Consider the following 8,256-nt stretch of genomic DNA (forward strand, 5'->3'; position numbering starts at 1 on the left):
ATGTTCCTAGAATCGGTACTCTGGAATAAGGCAGGGATACAGAAAAACAACTTTAAGTAACACTAACAAGAGTGACTCTCATGAAAGCGCTATCTCTGCAATCTTGTGTGGACTTTTTAGCTGGTGTAATTTTGACCAATAGAGGGAGAGCAGCAGTGTGAACATATGTATTAGTAAAGAAGGAATAATTAAACAAATAATTAACAAGTCCATATAGATACGCTCTCTATTGTTTTGGGTTTGGTTTTGGTTGGTTTTTTGGTTATGTTTTTGGGGTTTTTTTGTTTTGGCTGGGGGTTTTTTTGTTTTGGCTGGGGGTTTTTTTGGGGGGGGAGGGGGTAGGTTTTTCTTTTCCCCATTAGGCTTTTGTTTGTCAACTCTACAAACAGCTGGGAGAGGGTGTGAGCAATATTAATGACAGTAATCTCAGAACATCAACTCCCAAACTGTTACTTTTTCAGTTTTTGCTGAGAATCTTTCTGGGTTTGGTTTCCCATTCCTTATTTCCCATGGACCCACGTACATTTCTTAAGAGAGTCTAATGTAAGATTCGCACTTGTACAGCCGATTTCGTTTGGGATTGACCTGATTATCCCGTTCTGCGGGAAAGGAAACTCAACCACATGCCAGTTAAGTAACTAATAGATTCTTTTTCTTCCCAGCATCTCACGAAAAGTCAGCAGTACTTATTAGACTGCTTTACTCATGTTCTCATCTAGGAACACTTTTACATGACGGAAGCTCCATCGACCAAACTCAGGATAACTTCAGAGTGTTCTGGAGCTTCAGGTATCTGTAAGGATAACTTTAAGAGTTCTAAAATATCAGAACATGGTCTCAAAAAAACTTGGTCATATGTTCACAGCAGTACACCGTGTACCAATGCATTTATTCTATTTTTATTGTTATATTTACAATACATGAAATCTCTTTTCTCCTGCAGCAGAAGTACAGCCACATCGCCTGTTTCTGGGAAAAACAACCCTCAGGCTGTGTAAGGATCAGTTGTGCCTTCCATCATATCAAACCGCGAAATATAAATGGACTTTTTTTGCCACCTAGTAACAGTAAGTAAAAATATTTTCTCTACTATTTGTCCCTTAGCATAAGCAGATCCACAAGAATGTCCCTGCAGTGCTCAGTAATCTCTATGAAGGTCCAAAATGTACCATGGTAAATCAATGGGGTAGGATCTGCTACCCCAGCAAGTTCAAGGCAAAGAAATGAATTTTATTGGCATTTGAACAGGGTTGCCACATGAATTTTTTAGCTGTCATGTTACGGATGTTTCTCTCAGTCCCATGAAAAGAGGTTAGCAAGAGCTATGGAGTAGAAATGTTGCAGGAATAGTTTGCACGGCTGTGCAATATCTGAAAATCAGATTATTTATAGAAAAATTTAAAACCCCAACCATTACAAGATGTGGGGTTTTTTCATCATTTCGTTTTAAAGAGGAGCTCTTGGCTACCAGGAGCCAGCCAGTTAGACAGCTGGAACCTGTAACACGGAAAGTGTCTGGAGCAGGGAACCAAGACAGGTGTCAGAAATCAGGCAGAAGCTGGAGTGAGAGCAGCGTGACTTGTCACAGATGCATGAGCAAGGGGACTAAAGTGGAGATGTTCATGGGCCTGAGCTCCAGAGCTGGAGAAAGGTGTCACGAGAGAAGTCCAGAGAGACCTCTAGTCAGAAGCAAACACCTTGTGTTCCAGAAATTCCCCCAGGGAAAGGCAGCGTGTCCTATGTGGGTGTGTTGAGCCACCCAGCCCCAGAGGAGCAAGACAAGAACTTGAGTGCTCTTTCTGTGAGTGCACACATTGCCGGAAGTAAATATATCCAACTGGAAAATATATCCAACTTCAGTATTTTTAATGTAATGTACAGAATCCTGATTGTATCATCATTTTTATTTCAGGCAGTTGCATTTCCTGGCTCTCAGAAAATGCTATCCCAGTTCTGATACAGTTTTCCGCAAACATTATGGGTAGATATAAATTCCTATGGAAGAGAATGCCTTTTCTGATTTTCTTCATTTAGGTGAAAATGATTTTCATGAAATTCATACTCTTTCTCAAAATATACATTTTGTATTTCGTAAAAAGAGTTGTGATTCTAAAAATTTGGACAGAAAAAAAATGTCTGCAAGCTAAAAATGGGTAATGCAGTGCTTAGCATTGCTAAATTCACCAAAGGTAGATGCCATGGGGAGTGGTACTATAATTCTGCCTATAATTCAGCATATTTAAAATATTTTCACAGCTGGGGTACAAAACTCATGTACTCATTTCAGCGCAGGTACAACTACTTACATGTTTCCCTATGTTGTAAATATCCTGAAACACATTGGAAGAAAGAAGGATACTGACTGAAATTAGTATCCAACAGCTGGAAGAGACATCCAGCCTTCTCTAAACATCATCAAATGATCAAAACGTCCCTCTTTTCAAAAGGCTTTATTCCTCATCTGTTCTTTCAGAGGAGATACAACCCGTGTTTTTTCACGCTTTCTGTTGTTGCAAGATGCTCCTTTGCCAAGCTCTGCGGAATAGTTTTACCACAAGGCACAATGTGCCTATGTAATGATCCCTTCCATAGGATAAAGATGTCAAAGTTACACCTGCTGATCTGAACCTGGATTTGATATTTTAGTTCCTCCTAATAAAAGAAATATAACGTTCTTTTCTGCAGATGCGTCATTGCAGCAGGGTGGCCAAGAAAGGATTCTGCATCCAGCCCATCATCAGAAATCACTCCGAAATCAAGAGAATATTTTCCTACCAGTTCATGCTCCACTGATTATAAGCCTCAAGAATGAAGAAGATGAAGAGGATGACGATGAGAAAGAGACCTGTAAACAGCTTTTTTTTCTTTTACAAAAAAGTAGAATAGGATCTTTTTCTACACTTCACAACTGATTTGTTATAATAACCATTACCTACTTAGAAAAGAGTTGTCGACAAGATTTCAAAATAGTCTCCAGCTAATCCCCAAAATACTTGAACCAGTAGTCACCAAAAGTAGAGGCAACATCCTAATTCCTGTGAAATGTCTATCTGTATATTTCAATAGCAGTATCATCCACATACCCCATTTTCATTAAATAGAATTTGAAAAGTGATCCACAATTCAGATGGCCATCAAACACTCTTCAAACTTTCTCTAAATTCGGGGACAAAATTCACTAGATTAACTGAATGTCTATGCATATTTTTATATATTTGTTTTGGCTTTGTATTTTTTAAATGTAGTTATTAAACCGTTGACTGTATCTCACTCAGAGAAATTCATGATGATATTTGATTATTAAGAATTGCTGAAGGTCTTTGTATGGATACCTAGTAATCTTTTAAAACTATTTCCTACAGATGTTTCTAATTGGGTGCCTAAGACTGCTGCAGAAATTGAAGAGGAAAGAGCCATAAAGGAAATATGCTATAAAACTGGTAAATATGAAATCAGTCACTCTTTCCTAAACAGCAACAATGCCAATATACTAAGCCTCGGGTTTATTTTCCCTCTCAGGCTATGTTTAGGAGAGTATTACAGGATGCAATACCCTCACGAACACCAATCAGCACAAACTGTGTCTTCACCTCAGGAAAAGGAGAAATTACTCCTGGAAGCTACCGAGCGAGACTTGCAGAAAGGTAAGGACTTTTCATCTTCTTGGACAATATGTACCACTTTTAGGATTACACTTACAGGGACAAAGGATTAGATACTTTGCCCCTCCTCCCCTCTTCTTTAATTTAGTGATAATAAAAGACACCATATTACGAAGAACAGTAAAATACTTCATTAATTTTTCCCCACATATATATACATACATAGTGTCACACACGTGGTGACTACCTGTATCAAATACACATGGAAAAGGTAGAAACGGGCTGCAAACCCCACGTGTACAACTGTTCCTTAAATTTCGTCAGGTAAGATTCGTCAATACAATTCATGAAAAGTGAGAAGCTAAAGAATAAGCAGGTAATTTGTAGCTGGTTCTTTACTTCGGAGCCATAGTTTGTCTTTAAGCTGCATTTTATGGAATTGTCTTAGAGAGCATGAAAGTTCTACATCAGTTACAGTGGCCAGGAACCAAACATCTAAGAAAAGAGAAAGAATATAAAATGGGAGGTTAAAGGAAATTGCACTCATCACTATCTCACAGAGGTGGGAGGAAGAGAATGGCAGGGCCAGTCCCTGTGCTTACACACAAGCAGCTCACACATCCTTTCTGTTGCCTTTCCAGGTGATGGCAGTAGAATTCCCAGAACATTTATTAATACAAAAAGAGAAGGAGAGATTTCAGGAAGGAGAATACCAACAGAGCGTATTCCCAGAAGAGATCGTCGATCCTTTGACAATGGAGGTAAATACCCTTTAGCATCAGCTTCTCATTGATTAACATCTTCTCTTGTGGTAAGTAAAATACCTGAATATGCACGCCTTAAACTGCAGTAGAATACCCTTAGTCACCAGGTACATTGACATCAGAGGTGAATCTATTATAGGAATGTTGAATCTCCCGCCATTCCTTGGTATTTCCGCAACGCTGTTTGTCACCATGTCAGCAATGCGCATTCAGCTGTTAAGACTCTGTGTGGGCCCGTGCTGTGAACTGTATCACCGAAGTGCCTGACGATTCAAGTAATCCTTTTGTCAACTGAAGTTATTTTCTATGCCACGTTGTTTTAGTTGTTCAGTTTGCAGGACAACACGTAGCTGAACTGATACAACTGAGACACAGGCAAAGCATCCCTCATGTGCAAGGGGCGAGAAATAAACAGCGGCAGAGAGGAACATATTAAGGGTTGTGGTTTTGTTGCTGAGTTCTCTTGTAATGACAGGCAGCTCAGGCTCAGAAGTTGTCACCCTGCGCTTTGGAGCCTGTTTGCATTGGGTTCCCATGCAGATGTTACACTTTGACTTTGGAAAAGGGTTTATTCCCCCTGTGACACACACACAAATTACATACAACTTTTCACTCTCAGTTCTTACAAATGTCCCTGTGGATTAAAGCCAATGTTTGTTAAACTGTAAACCCTAAACACAACCACAGTGAGCTGGTAAATAAGCATCACTCCAAAGAAATAAAGAAGAATAAATGGACTTCTGAGGAGCCAAGAAATTCACCTCATACGGTACCAGGAAAAGGTGTTTTGAGAAAACAGTTGGCTTATTCATTTTCATTTACTAAACTGTTAGATGAGCCAGCACTACCTACCTAATTTCTGTTAATGTCAAATGTGGACAATCCATATTTAGATTGGACTCTCCACAAAGAACATTGTATTAATCTTGTCTTCCAGCCTCCAGGCTCCTGCAATATGTCAAATTTTGACGAACAGCTCAAAATTTTCATTTAATTTGCTTTTTCACTTTTAGGAATTCACACTTCAGACCCCAAAGGAAAACCAAGTTACCAGCCAAGGGGTCGAAGGAAGGATGATGAAACTGCTGCTTATGTTCCTCGTGGGAGAGCAGCTGGAAGAAAGATTTATTGTGATTCTTCAGAACCTCAAAGATCAGCATATGTATTCTACCGCACTGCACTGTCAATGTCAACCAGGAACCAAAGCTCAACGGATCTACAGGTGGGCTCCTGCTTACACAGGATTCTTAAAATGCCTCAAATGTGCCTGTCTGTATTGTGCTGCTTTCTTTTTTGTCCCTGCAGGCGATCGTTAAGTCATTTCTGCCTAAATGCCTTCATAGCAGGAATTCATTTCTCTGCCCAAAGAGCAATGAATGCAATGATGTGCTGATGTGTACTAACATACCGACCGCCACTAATTACAGCTTCTTTTATCTGATTTCTTCTTCTGAAACATTTAATAACTTGTAATAGTCCATTTAACTTCATGTTGGAGCATGATGGATTCATGCCTATTTTTATAATTTAGTATTATTTTCATCTTCCATAAAGAAGTCCTATGTGTTGCTTTTTGGCAATCTGTTTCAGATGTAACCATAAGTTTACATCTTACACTGTGTTTTCAACTTGCTAATACAGCTTCTCACAACCTCGTACATCAGTTGGGTTTTATTTGCCTTTCTGCTTTCCTTTTCCATGGTTACTCTGGATAATTCTGTTGTTTTCATCTCTCACTTCATGTAGAAGTTTAGTGGTAAATAATTTCAATAATCATAAGTTAAGAAAGCGATTTCATCTTGCCAGGTTCAGTCATCTCTTCTAAGACTGGTTGAATCTCCATCTTGAGGTGCCTCCCTGTCTTCATTTGCAATAAAAGGAATCTCACTCTGACAGAGTAACCCCTTCCCAAAGATTCATAATGTTAAGTCAAATTAATCCAAACGGTACTGCTTTATTCTGGAGATGAACAGTTTTACTTTTTTTCTTTTCATGTTTGCTTTGATTAAATGTGGACAGATTGGTATAGAGATTACAAAGAGAACATTCTTAATCTGAATAACACAATTAATCAATTGCCAGGTTAAAAAAAGAGCATTTCACAAAAAAAGGTGATCAGCTTTTTTGTCATAAGAACAACCATTACCATTGTCACTACCTTTCTTTTCAGCAGTACCTGAGCCATATGGTCGGAAATGCTCCAAACCAAAGAATCAGCTTGACACAAATAGAAGATTTTCGACCCAAACAGAAAACTATGGTAATGCTTACATGTTGTGCATAAATACCTATATATAAACTTAAAATCGTAGCATTATTTTGCAATTAATGATTTGAATTAATGGAATTGAGATGGAATTAATACAAAACAAGAGAACTAATAATATTTTTAACCAAATTTCACAGAAAACACTTAGTCATTAGGCAGCTTCTCTGATGCACAATCAACTGCCCAGCACAAAAACATCCGTTTGCCATGTATCTAGTGCTTGCACAAGCAGGGATAGAAGAGGAGATTGGATTATGGATTTGTTTAACTGAAAAGCAATTGATGCCTTTGGGAAGATTTTGAACACAGGAATATTGACGTTGTTCAAGTCACGGGTGTCCGTGGCAGAATCGCCTCGTTTGGAAGATCCCGTGAGCCTGAGGAAACGCTGCAAGATTACACATGATCTTTAAAGTACTGGAGAGAAAGTCTGTATTTAACACTGGCTTGTATTTCAGAGATGATGTGTGATTCACCTGATGCTTTCATGGATACTTCTGCTGATGTAATATTTAATTCACATACCAGCCTAAGAGAGTCCTTCCTGAAATTGTAGCTGAACTCAGAAACAATGTTTATGTTTCTTCTACAGACAAATACACTTCAGGATCTTACAATGCACCAACTTGGAGGAAAAGAAATCCACATGCAAGAACATTCCCTAAATTTGGAACAACCATTCAGGTAACTGTTTGATCAAAATTTTTACAATGCAGTCTACTTCACAAAAGCGACAGGACTCTCCCCACCTAGAAAATGTAAAACTGCTCTTAAAGCTTTTGCAGCCAAAACCCACAAGATTCTAAGCAGTGCTGAGTCATCTGAATGACCAGGGAGTAGTTCTGTTTGTTTGCAGATATGTAATTTTGACTGTATAACTAACCCAGGATTTCTAATGTTTTACAATATTACTGATATGAAAGCAAAATACGTACCTGCCTTCAAAGTGAGGAGCTACAACAAGTGGGTTTTGGCTCGTAGCGCTGGACAAAGCACAGCACAGACCACAGGAGTGTGATCTGTTTGTCTGTTTGATTGCTCGTGAAGCATCTGCAACAGCTGAACGATGATCAGCCGAGCTCCAAATTCATAAAAGGACTCGGGCTACAGAACATTCTCCTGATACCCTAAGGACCATTAATACATTTTACAGCTGCCTTGAAAGCAGAGATTACAACCTCTATCTCATGCTCAAAGTTTAATTCTTAACATGTTTCTGAAAGAGCATCTATAGATTTATTCTAGTAAATAATGTACAAAACCTTCTGTATATCTATTTTGACAACAGAGCCAAAACGACATGCAAGTGAACAGAAAACAAGAACGATACCCAGAGCGGAGAATAGGATGAAGCGAGTGGTTGACATTACAATACTCTAAAGTGAAACGAGATGCACCAATGTTTCAAAAGTGACAAAAATGGAAATTAGGAAAGTATGTTCTGTATGGTCATATATTAAGGTTTTAAATATATTCACTAAGTTGTGTCTGTTACGAAAATTAGACAGTTGAGATGATTTTTAAAGACTGTGGCTGTTCACCACAAGACTGCTAGTACAATATGTGCATAGAGATGAAAAAAATCTCTAAGCTGAGTGTTCCCCTAATTTATTTCACAGAA

At 38.6% G+C, this 8,256-nt stretch overlaps 1 pseudogene; it reads left to right on the forward strand.

Annotated features, from left to right (window-relative positions):
- Nucleotides 1-7,986, forward strand: LOC135999558 (uncharacterized protein C12orf50 homolog; annotated as a pseudogene).
- The last annotated feature ends 270 nt before the right edge of the window (nucleotides 7,987-8,256 follow it).

The sequence above is a fragment of the Caloenas nicobarica genome, chromosome 1, assembly GCF_036013445.1.
Source record: "Caloenas nicobarica isolate bCalNic1 chromosome 1, bCalNic1.hap1, whole genome shotgun sequence".
In the NCBI taxonomy this organism is placed as follows: domain Eukaryota; kingdom Metazoa; phylum Chordata; class Aves; order Columbiformes; family Columbidae; genus Caloenas; species Caloenas nicobarica.